Source organism: Dermacentor variabilis, chromosome 8 (assembly GCF_050947875.1).
Source record: "Dermacentor variabilis isolate Ectoservices chromosome 8, ASM5094787v1, whole genome shotgun sequence".
NCBI lineage: Eukaryota > Metazoa > Arthropoda > Arachnida > Ixodida > Ixodidae > Dermacentor > Dermacentor variabilis.
The window spans coordinates 119,261,550-119,282,077 of record NC_134575.1 but is presented as its reverse complement, the minus strand read 5'-3'; positions in this window follow the sequence as shown (position 1 = coordinate 119,282,077).

The following is a 20,528-nucleotide window of genomic DNA, read 5'->3' as shown; positions in this document are numbered from 1 at the left end:
ACTGCGAAATCCTGAACCTTCTCTCTCTAAACGAAACTCCTGATAAACGGAACACATTTTCCAGGTCCCTTGAGGTTCCGTTTAACGAGAGTCCACTGTATATATTTTTTTGAAATCCTGCCATTTGCTATAGAGAGTAGGCACCGTAGAGGATGCTCCTTTATTGAACAAAACGTTCGAAGAATTTGCATAAAGGAGCTTCTTCGCACGTCGTAGCGTTTTCCGCCAAAAAAGTAAAAACGCTCGACGATAACCTACGTCCACTAATCGGCATGTTTGAGTTTAAAAACTGAATCGCATTACCTGCTTAAGGTAATTGTTTACTACATTATGAAGGCATGGCTGAACGCTGCCTACGTTTACTTTAAGTGCACAGATCGGAATGGGCAAGATGGTAGTGTTACATATTGGTTTACTAGGGGCTCAACAAACTTCTGCAGTCGAAAAAGCCAGCCTAAAGAATAAAAGGAGAGAGAAAACCTTTCAATCGGAAATGTAAGCACTAAACTTATTAATACATTGGTGCGATAACGTTACTAGCTGCATTTACAATCTCAATTTCGTCACTAAGAGGAGCAGCTTCTAGAGCATAAAAAATCAGAACTATATTATCACGAAAGCTTTGTCGCGCATGCTACGGTGCCCTAAGGAATGCAGATTAACCCCTAGATTTGATGAAACGTCTGTGCTGGGCACAAAATGGGACGTTACAACTAATACAAACATGAGAAATTGCAGGATTTCACCCTGCGTGTCAGCGTTACGTTCGCTTACCTGTCAGAAGAATAAGTGGCTCTTTTTCTGAAGGTCTGTGGTCCTACGTGCCAAAACCACGGTATCATTATGAAGCATGCCGTAGGGGGGGTTTTACGAATTAATTTCGACCAGCTTGGCTTCTTTCGCACGCACCCATTGCACGGCACACGGGCGCTTTTGCACTTAGACGTCAGCGAAATGAGGCCGCCGAGGCCGGAATATGGTCTCGCGCCCTCGGGCTTCGCAGTGCAGTGCCAAAGTCACAGCACCACCACGCCGGGTAATATTTTTCTTAGGCGCGTGTAATAGACTCGGCGCAAAAAAGTGCCGTTTAATACGTTTCCCTTCCCTTGTAATAATGTACTTTACATATATCGAAACATGACTCTCTAGTTAGGTCTCAGTTGTGTAATCTATGATCTCGAAAATAGCCCAAGCTTCTCATACCTTTTGAGTAAGGGCGCAAGAACTGACGGAAAGAGAAACTTTTTGTGTGGCATCCTGCGCTCTAAATAAAATAACCATTGTTACACGAAAACAAGTTAGTCAGCAACATAAAAAGCCATAGAAAGTAACCCACAAGATCGATGTGCAATAAATCTGTCTCCATGCATTTATACGGCGTGTATATCGTGCACAATGCGTTGGCCGGCTAGTTGGTATGAATCCATCATTACTTTGTTTAGCGCAAAACAAAGTAATTATGGTTTATATTGTGGTTTATTGTGTAGCCACTACCTCTCTTTCTCTCTTTCTATATATATATATATATATATATATATATATATATATATATATATATATATATATATATATATATATATATATATATATATATATATATATATATATACAGTCGCAACATATAGCGAAGGTCTGTGAGTGGTGGTGCTGGCTAACACTCCGAGCGTTCTAGAGACTTTCGCGGAATGCGACGGTTGTGGGATCGTTCCCCATCTGCGGGGCAAGTTTTTTCTTCATCCACTTTCATTTCTATTAATTTATCGTTTCTTTATTTCATTTATTAGGCACAAGTAATTTCCCCTATGATGTCCTTGGTGTCGGTGTTTTTTGACTTCCTACGATATGACTAATAAAAAATCGGGCCCCTCGGTTAACCCTCTTTCTTCTCGTTTATTACATAACGAGGGTCTCTATTCCGATAACATTGATGCCTTCAGGTGGCATGTGTCGGTTTATTGACCGTTTGCCTTCACCCAAAAAGATAACGTTTTCGTGATGCCTGACGCAGAAAGGATGTTCGACATCCGTCGCCAAGGTCTGTAAGTGATGGCGCTGGCTGACACTCCCAGGGTTCTACTACGAAACATAAATACCCACGGAAGTGGATGGGGAAATGGCGCCGCGGTAGCTCAATTGGTAGAGCATGGCACGCGAAATGAAAATGCAGTGGGATCGTTCACCACCTGCGGAAAGTTGTTTTTTAATCCACTTTCATTTAGATTAAGTTATCGTTTCTTCGTTACACGTATTAAGCACAAGTAAATTCCCCTATGTTGTTCCTGGTGTCTGTGTTTGTTGGCTTCTTACGATATTTCAGCATTGTGTGTGTCAAATGTGCTTTTCTGTTGCCCTTATCGTTCAGCTTGCGTTACAGCAAAATAACATATGCGAGGAGTGCAGCGGAGGAGGAGGGTGCAGCGGAGCCATGAGGCGGAATGCGGAGGAGGCGGTTATGGCGAAAGTATGAAAAGCAAATTGTAGTCCCACGCAAGACGGGCTTTGCGGTTAGGGTAGGTACGGGATGGTGCCAGAGTAGCGCGTGTTGTCTCTATGGAAACAAGGCGCTGCATGAGCTGAAGCAACATATAGCGGAGCGAAAACACGCATACAGCTGCGCTCAAATTTCGCATTAAGTACCATAGTCATCTGTGAATTTTTTTGCAATGCTTACCAGTTCTCTCTACGAATCCTTTGTTCCCTAGAGTACCGAAGAATAGAACCAACTGCCTCGCCTCATTGCTTGAATTGATGACGCCCTCTTCTGCAAGGCCGTCTTTATTTAGCACTCTTGAGAAGAAGCTGCACTCCTATTTAGTACAATATTTGTAGCACGATTGTTAGTGCGTTTTTCAAAGAGCTGAAATTTGTGTATGTGAATATCATGTGCCTCTGGCCGCCACACATAAGCCCTTTGAACCCTGAGGGCATTGCAATAAATATCTATCAGAATAAGATATGTTGAGCGCGCAGTGGAACGCAGTGACTGGAGAAGAAATTGCAATACCAGACTGGTGAACTGTAATCGTGACCCCGACCACACGGCCCCTGTCCCTTCACTTCGGCTCAGTCGCGTCACTGCGTTCGCGTCTGCGCAGTGGCCACAGCGGCGCCAACGACCACATCGACGACCGTGAAACCGGTGCCGAAGCTCTCCAACGTGTCGGCTCCCTGCTCCGAGCGGCTGGGGACATTCATGCGTCGCATGCTGCGAGGCTTCCCTTCCCGCCTGCCCGAGCTTTGGGAATTCCGGCGCCGACGATTTCTGCGTGCCGCAGTTGTCGGTGGCCTGCCACAACTGGGCGTAGAACGCATGCAGGTGCTGTATAGTGTTCCATTGAAAGCGGTATGCGCAATGTGATTGGCAGTAGCAGTTGACATTTAAGGTAACTGAACAGAGGTAATTGAACTGAATTCTGTTTGCTGAAAAAAAAAATTGTGCGCATGCGAATTCATTGCTTATTCCGCAGAAGCTCTATGGCTTATGCGTGTGGCTGTGCGGCCTGTAGATTTGTTCCGAGGATTGCGGAAAAACATGCGGATTCTTCACGATTACATTGCGCGGAGTATTACAGTGCAAAAAGATGACGAAGAAGGGAAGAAGGACGTGGACGGACGTCCGTCAGTCCTTGCGCTTCGTCCGTCCGCACCATTCTTCCCTTCGTCATCTTTTTCCCACTGTAACACTCAGCGCAGCGTAATCGAGAACGGGCACAAACGAGCCCCTTTCATGGCTTTACAAATTATTATTGTGGAATCATTTCTGTGGGAGAGGTAGCAGTCGTGCTTTTTTTTCTAGTCGAACAAAGAAAGAAGCAGCAGAGAGAATTACAGATCAGCTTACAAGTCGCAAATTACGCAGCGCAGCATTTCTTAGGTGAGGCATTTGACACGTATTCACATTGAGCCCAACACGTATGTGCCTGAAGCCACTCCTCTCTGTGTCTTTGGCACCGCGTAATCTGCTGGCCTTCAATACGATTTTTCTTGCTCGATTTTTGTTTGACACTGCTTTTTTTCCCTCTTTCTTCAATAAGTATGCGTCAAGTAATCTTAGCATGTTGATAGCGCTTTTACATATCTGCCACTTCGTGTTATAGACGAGTACAGATTGTTTTATTCAGTCGTCCAGCAGAGAGGCGACATCCATCGTTTTACTTTTTATCGGTTATCCATAAAGTTGAGCCTAGAGGTAGCGTGGTGGTAGGTTATGTACCAAGTTGCTTGCAAGGTGGTTAATATTTGCGTATACAATTATGCCCGCGATCTTATACCGAGCGACATAATAAATAAATTAAAAATTTTTGTCATGTAGTTTATCACTACTCAGGAGCACACGAGCTGTTCTGTTTTAAGACCACAGAATATTTGCGTAGTCAACTATGCCGGTGGTATCATAGCGAAAAACACGTTACATTTATTTTAAAAACATTGCCAAGAAGGAAATTACTAATTAGGACCATACAAGCTTTTTTTATCTTAAGAACACATAATATTTGTGTAGTCAATTATGCCAATGGTTTCAAATAAAGAAGCACGCCAGATATGTTAAGAAATTCACGAAGAAACTTAGTAATTAGGAGCATGAGAAGTGTTTTATGTTAAAAACACGGCAACGTCAAGCAACCTTACCATGGACCCGCCGTGGTTGCTCAGTGGCTATGGTGTTCGGCTGCTGAGCACGAGGTCGCGGGATCGAATCCCGGCCACGGCGGCCGCATTTCGATGGGGGCGAAATGCGAAAACACCCGTGTGCTTAGATTTAGGTGCACGTTAAAGAACCCCAGGTGGTCAAAATTTCCGGAGTCCTCCACTACGGCGTGCCTCATAATCAGAAAGTGGTTTTGGCACGTAAAACCCCAAATATTATTATTATTATTAACCTTACCATGGATATAACATGTTTACAAATGTTAAATTTCGCGTGACGGACACGTACAAATTGACTTGTCGAGGTGAGTAGAGAGCCGACATCGCTAGTTTTATGTTTTATTGATTGACCATAAACGTGAAGCAAGAGGTCGGGTTGTGGTAGGCTTGTGCACAAAGTTGCAGATGAAGTTATAAACGCGCCGTGGTTGCTTAGTGGCTATGGTGTTGGGCTGCTAAGCTCGAGGTTTCGGGATCGAATCCCGGCCACGGCGGCCGCATTTCGATGGGATGAAATGCGAAAACAACCCGTGTACTTAGATTTAGGCGCACGTTAAAGAACCCCAGGTGGTCCAAATTTCCGGAGTCCCCCACTACAGCGTGCCTCATAATCAGAAAGTGGTTTTGGCACGTAAAATCCCCTTATCAGATAATATAAATTGATAATACTATTTGCGAAGCCAATTATGCAGGTGGTCACATATCCTGAAACACGCTAAATATATCAAAATATTTCACCAATAATGAAATCATGAATTAGGAGCATGCGAGGTGTCTTATGTTAACAATACAGGAAAGCCGACAATAGCACATCTCTGGGGAAGCTGGACATATACGTATCGATAGGAGAGATATAATACTATTAAAAATAGACAGAGGGGTTGGAAATATTTTTCATGTAGTATTACCGAGACTCACGAACCCTTACGTATGTATACACTAACAAGCAAAATGAATGCGTTCGCAGGTCAACTGCAATTTGAGCTCAGCGCACACAACGTGGAACGTGAGGCTCCGTGCCCAGCTCGATGGCATCTGTAACCTGGGCATCACGGGCCTACCACGAATGTACCTGCGCTTCACAGGGCCTGTGGTCGCCAACGCGCGCTTTGGGGCGTGTAAGTATTAACTACGTTCATCGCTTGATCTCATTGCATGGTTCAATGTGTTAGTAGCATAAATAACTTGTTTTTTTTTTCTCTCAGCTGCGCTTGATGCAGTGATGACTATTCTCTTCAAGAATACTGATAGGCTCTCTCTCGTGCCACGAAGAGGACTTCCCTGCCACAACGCGCATGCTTGCCTGCTCCGCGAACGCTTGCGCACAGCTGCAAGTGGGATTGTACAGGGCGTGTTATAGTCATTAAAACTGCGTGAGTGGGCATGTTTGTCGTACTGTTGAGTGTAATAGTCAAATGATTGTGCACACGCAAGCTCCCGTTACCAGTGAACCTCACTGTGGTCTTATTTAATGTTTATGCGCTAAACACGTCTCGTTGGCGTATCAAGGAGCTGAAGGACACACATGACAACACTGTACAAACTACCATGTTTCGTGTTTCATTGTATACTGCGCATACAAGTGTTCGACAAATAAACACCAAACAACATTACGTGTAAGAAACTGGCCAATGCCAATAAAACAAAATGAAAGAAGCATTAACCACGGAAGGCTGGAGTGGCATCAGTTTTATCTTGCAGGCTAACGCAGCTGCATTTATTAAATACATAAATACACGCGATTCAAAAATGCGTACTGGTCACGTCATGTGAATCAGTACGAATTAACTACGTTTATCACATACCCTCCCGCCATCCCTACGCTGAAGCCAGTTCCTCGTACTGAACAAAATATGCGTTGGTTGAAGGATTTTAAGTACATTACATACCGGAATTTCGTTGCAGGAAGGCAGTTAGAAGCGTGGCGAAGTAAGAAGGTAGATGCTGAATATCTCGGCAAGTGCTGGATGAGAGCATAATAGTGAATAGAATTTATTGATAGGAAAGACAGAGAGGTCGACCTGAGCTAGTGCGCTCTAGTCTGCTACTCTGCACTGGGGAAGAGGGAAGGGGAGTGAAAGTATTGGGATGGATGATGATGATAAGATAAGTGGTGAGTGCTTATGTACATGAGACAGTTGCCTCGCTAGAGCCGCTCGTCGAGCTTGGTGTCCTGCAGGAACTTCAACAATAGTTTTGTTGCACGCATTGAAAGTGCAGTGTCAGGCCATAGGCCGAGGATAGCTTCCTCCCGACAGTAGTTGTCTGCCAACGCTGGCTAGGAAACTGTCTAACGTCCATCGCTCCAGCATATATGCTGGGTAGTCGCACAGTACGTGTTGCAGTGTTTCGGGCATCTGGCAGTGTACACAATCAGGGCTGTTCGATTGGCCGATGAGGTGTGCGTAGCGACGGGTGAAAGCAACGCCGAGCCGAATCCTGTGTAGCAATGATGTTTTGCTCCGTGTAAGCTTCGGGGGCAAACAGAATTTACCGTCTGGGTCAATCGTATGTAGACGTCTGTGAATGATATCAGAGTGGGCTCTGTAAGCCTTTGTAAGGTCCTGCATGAGTGCCTTGATCATGGAGTTGGTGTCAGGTCGCGAGTAGGCAATCCGTACTTCATCAGAGGAAGAGGAGGCCGATCTTGCCTCACTGTCAGCGAGTTCATTACCAAAGACACCACATTGGCTAGGCATCCATTGAAAGGTGATCACGTGGCCACTTAACTCGGCACTGTGATAAACTTTGACGATTTCCAGCACGAGCAGATAGTATGGTCCTTTCTTTAAAAAGTATTTTAGCGCCTGTAGCGCTGATTTGGCATCGCACAATATCGTCCATTTATGGGGTGTCTGCGTTCTCATAAAACGGACAGCTTCCCGTATTCCCGCAAGTTCCGCAGCCGTAGATGTTGATTTGTGGTCTAATCGAAATCGTTGAGTAATTCCAAGTTGTGGAATGACAAATGCGGCCGTTGTGGCAGATGGCGTGACCGAACCATCGGTATATACTTGTACAGTCCCACTATATAATGTAAATATATGGGACAGGGTGAGCTGCTTCAAGCCAATGGAGGAAACGTGAGATTTCTTCCTAATTCCGGGTATCTGAAGCCTCACTAGTGGTCTTGGCAATGTCCATGGAGATGTCACGGGGATGTCGGTGGCCTGGAATCTTGCAGGTACAATGCTTGCGTGACATGCAATAGCTTTAGAAAAAGCACAGTCAAGGTTGGTGCTTGGAAGTGTTGACAGTGGATGGTGTGAGTGTCTGGTTAGCAGGCGAAGATTGATTCGCACAGGTTCACAAGATCTGTATATGTCGATAGGACAAGCCCGCGCTTCCGCTATTGTGCCCTTAGTTGACGTGCAGCGTGGCAAGCCAAGACATATTCGTAGTGCTTGTGCCTGAAGGCTCTCCAGCGTGCGTATACAAGATGACCCCATGTTAGATAACACAGGCATGCTGTAGCGTATGTAGCCCACAAAAAGTGCGTGGTACACTTGGAGCAAACTCCGCTCAGAGGGGCCCCATCTCAGTCCTGATATTACACGAACAACGTGTATGAAGTTGGTCAGTTTAGCCCTAAGCGCAGTAACATGTTTGGTCCAAGAAAGGCTGCGGTCTATTATCACGCCAAGATATCTCTGGTGGGTGACTAAAAGGAGCGCTGTTCCGTCGACAACGATTGGATAATGTGACATTGATTTGCGCGTGAATGCCATGACTGCACACTTAGTTGCTGAGAGTTGCAGGCCTCTAAGGCGCTAGTACTTCGCCGTTATGGTAGCCGCGCGTTGGAGCCTTGCACGCACTTGTGGACGTGTGACCCCAGATGACCAAATACAGATATCATCCGCGTACGTACTGATACGCGCTGTTTCAGGTAGCTCGCCTGCAAGGCCCACCAGTATGATATTGAACAATGGGCTAAGGACACCACCCTGCGGAACACCCCTGCGAACGTCAGGTCTAGCAGTCTCGCCATCCGAAGTGGACATGAAAATGGTGCGGCCACTGAGGTAACTCTGCAGCCATGCATACATCCGGCCACCAACACCAATATCCTCAAGCGCCTGAAGAATCGAATGGTGGAAGACGTTGTCGTAGTCACTTTTAATGTCCAGAAATATTGCGCATACCAGACGACGGCGTCTCTTTTCCTGTTGAACAGAAGGTACTAGGTCAATCACACCGTCAATTGATGATCGGCCTCTTCTAAATCCATTAATGAAATCAGGAAGTCCACCCCTTTTCTCGAGTAGCCATTCCAGTCTGCTCAGTACCATCCGCTCCATCACTTTACCGACACAGCTTGCCAAGGCTATTGGTCGATAATGTAAGAGATTGTGGCGACGAGCGACCACGTAGACCGTTAAAGTCTCGGGCTCTCGCAGGAGAGGAAGAACCGACAGTCCGTCTCTTAGCGTAGCATTCTTTTTAATGATCTCCTTCGGAACGCTAGCCCGTGCCGGAGCGCCAGCCGCTCGAGCCTCGTGTAGACGCGAGCGTCTACGTCATCCCTCGTGCGACGCCGATGCTGCTGCCGCTACAGAGGGCTCCCCCCCTAGAGAGGAGGAAAGTTCGACGAACGATGGAAAGTCCACGTGACGCGGCGTGTCTTGGCGTTGGTCTTGGGTGTCACGTGCACTGGCGGCGGCGAAGGATGCAGCAGGGTCGCGTCGCATACTGGTGGAGCTGATGGCGTGGGTGCTTCTATGTAGGCGGGTTTGAGACGTTCCCGGGTAATTGTGTCTGATCGGCCGTTGACATTCACAACAAACGTCGTCGGACGACGCTCTAGAACACAATATGGCCCGGAGTAGTGTGGTTGCAAAGGCTTCCGCACGGCACAGTTACGCACGAAAACGTGGGTAGCAGGGCTGAGTGCGGGAGAAACGTACGGGGACCTTGCTTCTTGTGAACGTGTAGGCACGGGGCGCATCTGGCTGAAGAAAGCTTGCAGTTCGGCAACGTAGTCGGCAGGTGATGGCATAGGCGTTTGGGGGGTGGCGACAAAGAAATCGCACGGAAGGCGTAGGTGGGTGCCGTAGACTAGCTGAGCACAGGAGCAACCTAGGTCGCTCTTGAGTGCGGCTCTGATGCCAAGTAAGACAAGGGGCAAATGTAGGACCCACTTCTCCGGCGATTCATGTGCCATAAGGGAGGCCTTGAGATGCCGGTGAAAACGTTCAACTAGTCCATTGGACTGAGGGTGGTAAGCAGTTGTGCGAAAACGTGTCGTTCCGAGTAGTTTGAGTAGCTCGTTGAAAAGTGCTGAGTCAAACTGCCGACCCCGATCTGTGATTATTGTGGATGGGCAGCCGAACATTGCGATCCACGCAGACATGAAAGCTGCTGCAACAGTAGGCGCTGAGATTTCAGGTATAGGTGTAGCTTCTGGCCACCGTGTATAACGGTCGATGCATGTCAGTATGTAGCAGTAGCCTTTCGAGGGTGGGAGAGGGCCGACGAGGTCCAGGTGTACGGTGTCAAAATGAGCATCCGGTGGAAGAAAAGACTTGGCAGGCGGAATGGGGTGACGCTGGATCTTCGAACGTTGACACGACAAACAGCAGCGAACCCAGTCGCGAACTTGCGCGTTTAGCCGAGGCCAAACGAAACGACTGGAAAGGAGCTTCTGTGTCGCGCGTATGCCAGGGTGCGACAGGTTGTGCACGGTTTCGAATAGACGTCTGCGAAGGGATGCCGGAATGTATGGTCTAGGTGTGTCGTTAGAAGTGTCGCAGACGACGGATGTACCATCTGGGGTCACAACGACGTCTTCCAATTTCAGGGACGTTGAAGAATTCCGGAGAGTACGAAGTTCAGTGTCGTCACGCTGTTGACTGGCGAGTAAGTCGGCCTCGATGATGAAAGGTTCCGATGTCAACGTGGAAACGACATTGACACGACTGAGGACGTCGGCTGGAACGTTGTCGGTGCCCTTGATGTGGCGGAACGTTGTTGTAAACTCGGAAATGTAGGAAAGGTGTCGAACCTCGCGGGGCGAGTAACAGGACGCCGAACGATTCATTGCGTGCACAAGGGGCTTGTGGTCCGTCAAGACAGTGAATGCACGGCCTTCGAGGAAATGGCGAAAATGCTTGATAGCCAGGTAAACAGCGAGTAATTCACGGCCGAACACGCTGTAGCGGGACTGCGCAGGCTTCAGTTTCTTGGAGAAAAAAGCGAGTGGATGCCACGCATTGTCGATGAATTGCTGCAGAACGGCACCAACGGCGTTGTTTGAAGCGTCGGTCATGATGGCAGTGGGTGCGTCTGGCTTTGGGTGTCTAAGCAGCGTGGCGTCGGCGAGGGCAGACTTGACTCTTGTGAAAGCGTCGGTGGCCTCTTCAGTCCACTGAAGCACTTGTTTGCGTTTGTTTACCAGAAGGGCGTCTAGCGGAGCCATAAGTCGTGCGCACTCGGGAATGAATCGGCGGTAGAAATTGACGAAACCGAGAAATTGGCGAAGCTTGGTGAGTGTGGTCGGTCGGGGAAGGTTTTCGATGACGCGAATCTTGGAAGGCAGTGGTCGAATGCCGTTAGCGTCGACGATATGACCGAGGAACTCGAGTTCGGTTTGACCGAATGCACTCTTCGCGGCGTTGATGACAATTCCTTTACTGGCAAGGCGTGAAAACAACAACCGCAAGTGGTGAAGATGTTCTTCTGCCGAAGAGCTTGCGACGAGAAGGTCGTCAATGTATGCAAAAACGAAAGGCAAACCTCGGGTGACGGAATCGATGAAACGCTGAAAGGATTGGCCCGCGTTCCGTAAACCGAAAGGCATGCGGAGAAATTCGAAAAGACCGAAGGGTGTGGTGATGGCGGTCTTGGGAATGTCTTCTTCAGCGACCGGTAGTTGATGGTAGGCGCGAACGAGATCGATCTTAGAAAAGATCGTCGCACCGGGCAACGCTACCGTGAAGTCCTGAATGTTCGGTAGAGGGTAGCGATCAGGAACGGTGACGTTGTTTAGTGCCCGGTAATCACCGCATGGGCGCCAGTCGCCCGTCTTCTTAGGCACCATGTGAAGTGGTGATGCCCAGTTACTGGAGGAAGGGCGGATGATGCCAAGTTGCAGCATGTGTTCGAGCTCCGCGCGAGTGATCTTGAGTTTCTCCGGGGACAAACGCCGGGGTCGGAAGTAGACCGGTGGGCCGGAAGTGACGATGTGATGGCACACGTCATGTTGTACCGGTTGCGTCCAGTCCGGCAGGCGCGTCAAGGTGGGAAACTCGCGTAGGAGCGCGGCGAAAGGTTCGTCCAACATGGCAGAAATAGGCGCTATGGGCGATGTGCCTGATGATGGGACGCCGGGAACGGATAGCTGGGTCACGGAGTCGATGAGACGGCGTCGTTGGATGTCCACAAGGAGTCCGTAGTTATGCAAGAAGTCTGCTCCAATGACTGCATGACGGACGTCTGCAACCAGGAAAATCCAGCGGAACGCTCGTCGAAGGCCAAGGTTTAGCATGACGGAGCGTGACGAGAAAACTGGAATCCTGGTGCCGTTGACTGCTTGCAAAAACGACACAGGAGTCGCTTTTCGGTCGGAGCGCTGGGCGGGGAGAATGCTGACGTCAGCACCTGTGTCGACTAAGAATCGTTGTCCCGTAACTCTGTCCGTCACGTAGAAAAGGCGACTTGTGTGTTGGGCCGGACCACTCGTCGCCGTTAGAGGTCGGCCGGCCTGTTTCCCTGCCAAGCGCAGGGACGCCGACAGTGACGAGCGTCGTTTCCAAAACGGTGGTGGTAGTAGCAAACGCCAGGCGCTGTAGTTGAGGTTTCATTTTGAGTGCCCGTGCGTCTTGATCTGCTGGAACTACGGCTGCGTGGGCGATGAGACGCGCGGCGATGTTCCGCTCCACAGATGATGCGTTCCAGGTGCTCACAGAAGGAGTCGAGCGGAGATTGCACTGCGGAAGAGCAGGGAAGAGTTTGCAGAGTGGTTGTATTGTCACCCGGAGACGGTGACGTGGCTGCGATGGTTGGGGTGGCTACTTCCATGACTTTGTCGGCCAAAGCGGCAAGTCCGGTAAGGTCCATGGTAGAGGCTGTCGCCAGGACCATCTGCACGTTAGCCGGGAGTCGTTGCAAAAACAGTTCGCGCAACAGCGTGTCGTCGATGGATCTCGCGTTGTTTCCGAGCAGCTGGCTCATTCGGCGAAGAAGTTGACTAGGGCGTCGGTCGCCGAGTTCTTCAGCGGACAAAAGCTGCTGGATGCGAGAACGTTGTGAAGCTGCTGTGCGCTGTAGCAGCGCTGCCTTGAGATCGTCATAGGCGGCGGCAGACAATGGGGAGTTCTGCAAATCTGCCACCTCGTCAATGGCGGCGGGCGAGAGCGCTGCGACGGCGTAATGGAACTTCGAGGCTTGAGAGCGGATACCAGCGACTTGAAATTGCGCTTCGGCCTGAAGAAACCACGCCGAAGGATGCTGGTCCCAGTACTGCAGGAGGCGGACAGCGATGGCGGAACAGGAGGGCTCACCGCGTTCTTCGGAAGGGTTCTGGCCTTGAGCTCTCGTAGCGTCGGTCTGGTCCATGGTCGTCTCTACCACAGGAGCGTATGGCAGTATCACGTCCGGAGTCACCAAACTGAGGCGACGAGCGACCACGTAGACCGTTAAAGTCTCGGGCTCTCGCAGGAGAGGAAGAACCGACAGTCCGTCTCTTAGCGTAGCATTATTTTTAATGATCTCCTTCGGAACGCTAGCCCGTGCCGGAGCGCCAGCCGCTCGAGCCTCGTGTAGACGCGAGCGTCTACGTCATCCCTCGTGCGACGCCGATGCTGCTGCCGCTACAAGATCATGTGGGCATTTCCCAGGTTTTAGCGACGCCAAGAGACGACTGCACTTCCAGTGATTAGACACAGTTGCTGTGTCCCACGTAGAGTTGTAGAGCGCCAGGAGAATTTCTCGAGCTTCTACTCCAAGATGACAAATCGCGGAGTATGTAATTCCGTCTGGTCCTGGACAAGTTGACCGGCGGGAAGTAGATATCGCAGCGTCGAGCTCGTGCATAGTAAAAGGCGCGTCCAGACGGTGATCACTAGATGATGGAAAAGACAGTCGTGAATGGGTTGGCATATCGTTTGAGGAGCTCACGAGTAATTTGCAGAAGTCATCGGCGACCTCAACTTCACGCCGTCCTTGCCGTATGGCCACAGCGCTGAACGGGTGAAACTGTTGTGGAGGCGAGCGAAGGCTTCGTACAATTTTCCAAATTCTAGAGAGAGGTTTTCTCGGATCCAGAGAGCCGCAGAATGATCTCCAGCGTTGTTTTTCAAGCTTGTCAAGGTGCCACAGGACATGACACTGAGCCCGGCGTGATGCAGTGACGTCTAATGGTGATTTGGTCCTTCTGTATTTCCGTTCTGCTCGACGCCGTATCGCGCGACGTCGCTCGTACTGGTCATCAATAGATGATCCCGGTGAAGGTGCGCTGAGGTGTTTTGTTGTGTCACGTAAAGTTGCCGCGATGACATCTTCAATATTGGATGGTGCTTGGATGGCTTGACATGCAGTGGTCACAGATTCTCGAAATCTTGGCCAATCGATAGAACGCACAGTGTGTGGAGCTGGGGGACGTAACCATTTCAAATTAACATATGTTGATAGATGGTCACTTCCATGGGTGTCGCGATCAGTACACCATCGTGTAGCAGACAGCAGGCTTTTTGAAACAAACGCAATATCAAGACAACTGCTGTAGTAAGAGCCTCGAAGGTATGTTGGCGAGCCATCATTGATCACCATCAAGCCTTGACTAAGCATGAAGTCAGCCAACTCTCTACCGCGGGCGTTCGTCGAAGCAGAGCTTCAAATCACACTAGTAATATGTTCTACCACGATAACTTTGATAATTCGGATGCAGATACAAAAAAAGGATGAGCTAGATGTATCCGTCGCGTTCAGTTTTAAACCGAAAATGTGTTCCATGAGATATTTTAGTACGGAGCCGTGAGGTGGCTTATCTATTCCCAGGAACAGTGCAGTTTAGCGGAGCCCATGAGATCTATTGAACTGATTAATGAAATCGTAGTAGCCCTTTCTTGATCCAGTGGCTGAAGACATGTACAGTTCAACCACTGTATAGAACACAACTGTTAGGCGTTTGTTCCTGCGGCGAGTGTCGGCGTTACCGAGCGAACGAGCACAGCAGCGAAGGATGAAAGAGTGGAACGCAGCACGGAATGAAAGGCGGCGGCAGCGAAGAGAGCGCAAGGAGGAAAGCACGAGAAGAAAATCTTAGTGCCGCGCATGACATGCTCTGCGACAAGCGCTACGAGATGCTGTCAGTGCACAGCGCGTCGTAAAGCCTTTAGCGGCGTGTCTTGTGTTCACTTCACTTGTGTCTTCCTTCGGTCACTGCTTTTCACGGGCTAACAAACGTTAAACGTTATCCGTCGAGGCACGACGCGCATGCATATAGGAGAACTTTCTCGAATGTTATCCATAGTTCGATCAGCTGACTGTTGTCACCATATATTTCTGCAATGTGATTGTGTGCGTGACGCAAACTGTGCGGTATTTTCTGGAAGCCACGCGCGTGCCAGCGATTACACTTGAACCTTCGACGAGCCAGGTATAAAAACTGACCCGCTTGACCTGCAGATCATATTTACAACGACCACCAACTCGGCTCGCCAATTTCGTTGTGCTTGAGTGTTACTTGATTTGCTGGGCACAAGTTCGGCCCACCCTGGCTGCGGGGGGGGCCTCCAGCGATCACAACAAACGAGCCTTCCACCCAAGAACGACCCTACAGCGATGACATATGAAGTCAATGGCCAAGACATGAGCCCGGAAGACTTCACCGCAGGTGCCGGGTGGACTATCGTGGCACCGCGCCCGTCAGTAATCAAGACTGCGTTGATCCAGCCCAACCTCGTTAACCACCAGCGAAAGGGAGGGAATACGAACGCAACCGTCTCAACAGCAAGAAACTCCTTGATCAAAGCAAGCAGGACGGCCGTGCTGCCCCAAGATGACATCAAGATCGTGATTCGAATACGTGGCGGTATCAACATAGCCAAGGTAGGCCAACTTACGGTCACCAAAGCAATTTGCATGGCTGCTTGCATCAAACCTAACGAGCGAAGCGAGGACACGATATGCCCCAATTTGAAGCAGAACATCATGGTGGTCAGCACACCGTCCGAAGCGAACGCAGCAAAATACCTCAGGATCCACAGCATTTCCATAGGAGAGCAAACGTTTGAAACCACTGCATATAGGACGGCGCCGCACGAAACCTGCAAAGGCGTTATAAAAGGGGTTCCGCTCGATGAGACGCCGGACTCCATAAACCGCAAGATCGTCAACCCACGCAACCCGCTCGCTCTGGCGGCAAAGAGAATCACGAAAACTGGCACGGTCATCATCGCCTTCGACGTCTTTCGAGTCCCGAACTATGTCAGATACGACAATGCCCTTATCAAGTGTTCTCTTTACCGCAAGCAGATCGCCATGTGCCATGTGTGCGGCAGACTCGGCCATCGTGCGGACATATGCCCCTCGCCTGACGACGCAATTTGCAAAGGCTGTGGACTACCTAACCCTAACGCAGATCATGTGTGCACCTCGATCAAGTGTGCGCTCTGCGAGGGAAATCACGTCACGGCAAGCAAGGAATGCACGAACCGCTTCCAACTCCCCTACGTCGTCCGAAGAAGACGAGTTGAAAGAAGAATCGCAGCAAACGCAAGCAAAAGCACCACGAGATCAGGACTAATCGCCCTGAGTCAGCACGACTTCCCACTCAAGAACGCCGAGTGTTGCGCCATCAACGACAACGTGGCCGCGAACGCAGATGCTCGCTTGTCCGGCGAGCGGGGCCGCTCGAGATCGAGGAACCGCGGTCGCCTGTAGTCACGATCGCAAGGACGCTCCAGGAACCCGAGCAAGAGATCCTCGTCAAGGATACGATTCGCCCCCAGCCCACGAGTTGGCGGTGATGACCACTTGACGTAAGCCCAACGAGTTCAGCAACACCAACAACAGGATCGACAAGAACAGCAGCACCAACAGCAGACCGCCAGCCAGGTGAATCCGATGGCACGGCCAGAGCAAGTAGAAATAGCAAATACGATTAAAGGAATAGAACACGAAAACAAAGAGTTAAGGCAAACAATCACACAACTCGTCGCGGAAATCAGACAACTGAAAACGCCACCACCCTCCGACTCTAATCAAACCGAAGCCACATCAGAACCCATGGTAGTAGAAGTACCGGTCGCGGAATCCACGCGCAATCCGCATAAGAGAAAAGCCGTGACAAACACACATCCATCGAGCATGGACAGCGACATTAAGGAAATCAAGGAACTGCTCGGCGGGCTTGAAACTACCGTCGCGTCACTGATGGAAGGGCAAGACAAACTTGCGACGACTGTAGGGACCCTCAAGGAAGATTACGACAGGATAACGCTACACATCAACCACAGGATGGAGACGATCAACATCCATGGGGCAAGGCTCAACGCGCTAGCAATGGCAGACCACCCGTCTGTGACGTCACAATCTACTATCCCCAAGCTATCTCGGGCGTTGTCGCTCGATAGACAAAGCAACAACGTGGCCTCACAAAGGCCACCCGATGTCAACAACAAAGATGGCTGTGCAAACTGAAACGTTTCGCCTTTGGCAATGGAATTGTAAGGGCTACGTCCGCAAAAAGGCCACCCTGCAACAATACATTCGAGCCAAAAAAGAAAAACCCCAAGTCATTCTCCTACAAGAGACAAATACCGCTACACCCTCGCTATCCGGCTATGACGTGACTGCAACGACACCGCAACGACACCGCAACACAAATGCAGAGGTATCGCCACGTTGGTCAGCAACAAGCTAGCCCACACGACACACAAAATTAATCACGACCGCAGCAATTGCGAATTTATTCTCACGGAAGTCTTCCCTAGAGCCAAGAATGCCAAGAGCATATTCATCCTAAACGTTTACAGCCGCCCCAAGCCCAGAGCACAAAAATTTAAGCAAATACTCCAGCTCGCCCGCAGCCGTGCCGGCGACAACACCATGATCATGGCCGGGTACTTTAACGCCCCTAACACGGCCTGGGGATACGTCGCCAGTAGAGCCAAGGGCAAGGACTTATTAAACGACGCCGATGAACTTGACCTAACGCTCATCACGAACGCCGAATACCCCAAAAGAACGGTAATTCGGTCAACCGCGACACAACGCCAGATCTCACTTTCGTCCGCAACGTTCCAAACTATCAGTGCAACAACCTCTTCGAGGATCTGTGTAGCGATCATCACATCGTTGAGACAACGATTGACACCCCATCCAGAGGACCCAGAAAAATGACGTACGTCGACTGGGACAAGTTCCGCGAGTTCAGACACGAACGCCGAACAGGCAAAGAATCAATGAAACAATGGACGTCGCAACTAAAGGCCAACATTAAGGCGGCCACGAAGGAAATAGAGACAGATCTCCCCGTTCAAAGCATGGACAGCCGACTGGCTCACATGCTCGAAGCCAAACAATCGCTCACCAGGAGATGGAAAGAACAAAGACACAATCGACGGCTGAGGAAAAGAATTTCTTTCCTCAACCGGCTGATTGCAGAATATTGCACGCAACTATCTAACCAGCAATGGAACGAGGTGTGCGACGCCGCGGACGGCCTCATCAACAGCGGGACGACGTGGCACCTGCTCAAACATCTTTTAGACAGAACCAGAACCAAAGTGGACCAGGGTCGTACGCTGAACAGGATCATGCACGAGGAACTCAAAATTACCACGGAAAATGAGCTCATTGACCGTCTCGCCGACAAGTACCTCCCGCTGGCCAAAAATGCTAGAGGCCCGACCGCCGAAACATATCGCGACAAAGCCAACAAAGAACTAGATCGGGACTTCTCAACCGAAGAGATACGCACGGTGCTTCAGAACCTAAACAGCAAGTCAGCGCTGGGGCCGGACGGCGTAACTAACAAGGCACTTAGAAACCTCGACGAAACCTCAATCGAAACCCTCACAGAGCAAATCAACAAAATCTGGAGGAACGGAGCACTACCCGGAGACTGGAAAACGGCCCTCATCGTGCTCATCCCAAAGCCTGGCAAGGCGCCCAACATCAATAACCTCAGACCTACCTCGCTCACGTCTTGCGTCGGCAAGGCAGCCGAGCACGCGGTCCTAAATAGGCTATCGAAACATCTCGAAGAAAAAGATATCTACCCCGAAGCAATGATCGGCTTTAGACGCGAACTATCCACCCAAGACGCCATGAAGCTCCTCAAGCATGAGATTATTGACGCAGACATGAGAGACGCGAGAGTAATCCTAGGGCTAGACCTCGGAAAGGCATTCGATAATTTCTTACATGACTACATACTCGACATGATCTCCCACCTCAACCTCGGCACGAGACTCTACGCTTATACAAAATTGTTCCTGAGCGACAGAACAACCACCCTCCGTCTAGGGAAATGAAGTCCCAGAAATACAAACTCGACGGCAAAGGCACCCCGCAAGGTTCTGTCGTCTCTCTCCGACGCTTTTTAACCTTGCGCTTGCCGGCCTAGACAAGGAACTGGATCAAATCGATAACGTTAAATACACGATATACGCAGATGACGTAACGCTCTGGGTCCCCGGAGGTAGCCTGGGTTCAATTGAAAGCGCTCTGCAGCAAGAGATCGACGCAATCGAGGAGTACCTCGCTCCCACCGGCCTGCGATGTTGGCCTGCGAAGTTGGAGCTCCTCGTCTACAAACAATCGAGAAGTGGTCCCAAGCCAGACAGCGAAATCAGAGACACACATTCCATTACTGTCAGAACAAAAGACGGAGGAACCATTCTACACGTCAGCAAAATCAGAGTCCTTGGGATGCTCATAGAGCAACGGCTAGAACGGCGCGACGGTGGAGAAGATCGTGACAAAGTCAAATAATGCCTTGAATCTCATACGACGCGTAGCAAACAGACAACACGGCTTTAAGGAAGAAAATCTCCTCAAGCTAACACACGCCTTTGCGCTATGCCACTTCACCTACGAGGCGTCCATGCACAGATGGAATGTAGCGGAGAAGGACGAACTCAATGTACAACTGAGGAAGCTAGTCAAACTAGCGCTGGGAATCCCCAAGAACACCGAGACAGAGCTCCTGCTGCAACTGGGGATACACGATACACTTGAAGAAATCGCGGAAGCTCAATAACGGCCTCAATGAACAAGACTCTCTGGAACCAAACCGGGTAGAGAAATCCCATCCAAACTAGGTCACGACACCACAGTAATGGAGAATTTATATCAAAGCGTTCCGACCGACACACGCAACTCCCACACGGTTCGCCCACTCCCGCGGAACATGAACCCTGCGTACAATCAACCCAGAAAGCTGGCACGCGGATCGTTCATCCTGCGCGAAATACGTTATAAGAAGATCCTAGCCTGTTTCGTAGACGCGGCACAGTATCCGACCAGGAAGGCCTTCGTTGCCACACGATCAATAAGCAAGGTCAAGTCACACTCCATCGTCACAGAGCCATCGCACTCGTGCTCACAGACCCGACCACCACCCACGTCTACAGCGATTCACGCTCGGCCGTCAAAACCTTTCAGAAAGGAACAGTTGCAAGCGAAGCACTACAAATAATCAATAGATCCGCACCGCTGCAGCATCACACCATCTGCTGGTTCCCGGCACACCTAGGAGAGATCGAGGACGCCCCTCGCAATCTCAATGAGATGGCTCACACGAGCGCGCTTGACCTAACCCTCTGCGACACCACCTATTCTTGTCGTGACCATCCCAGCGAGAATAGGGACCCTCCCTCCACATACAACGAGATCACAAAGCCCTTCTATCTAGACCGCAGAATGTACAGCAC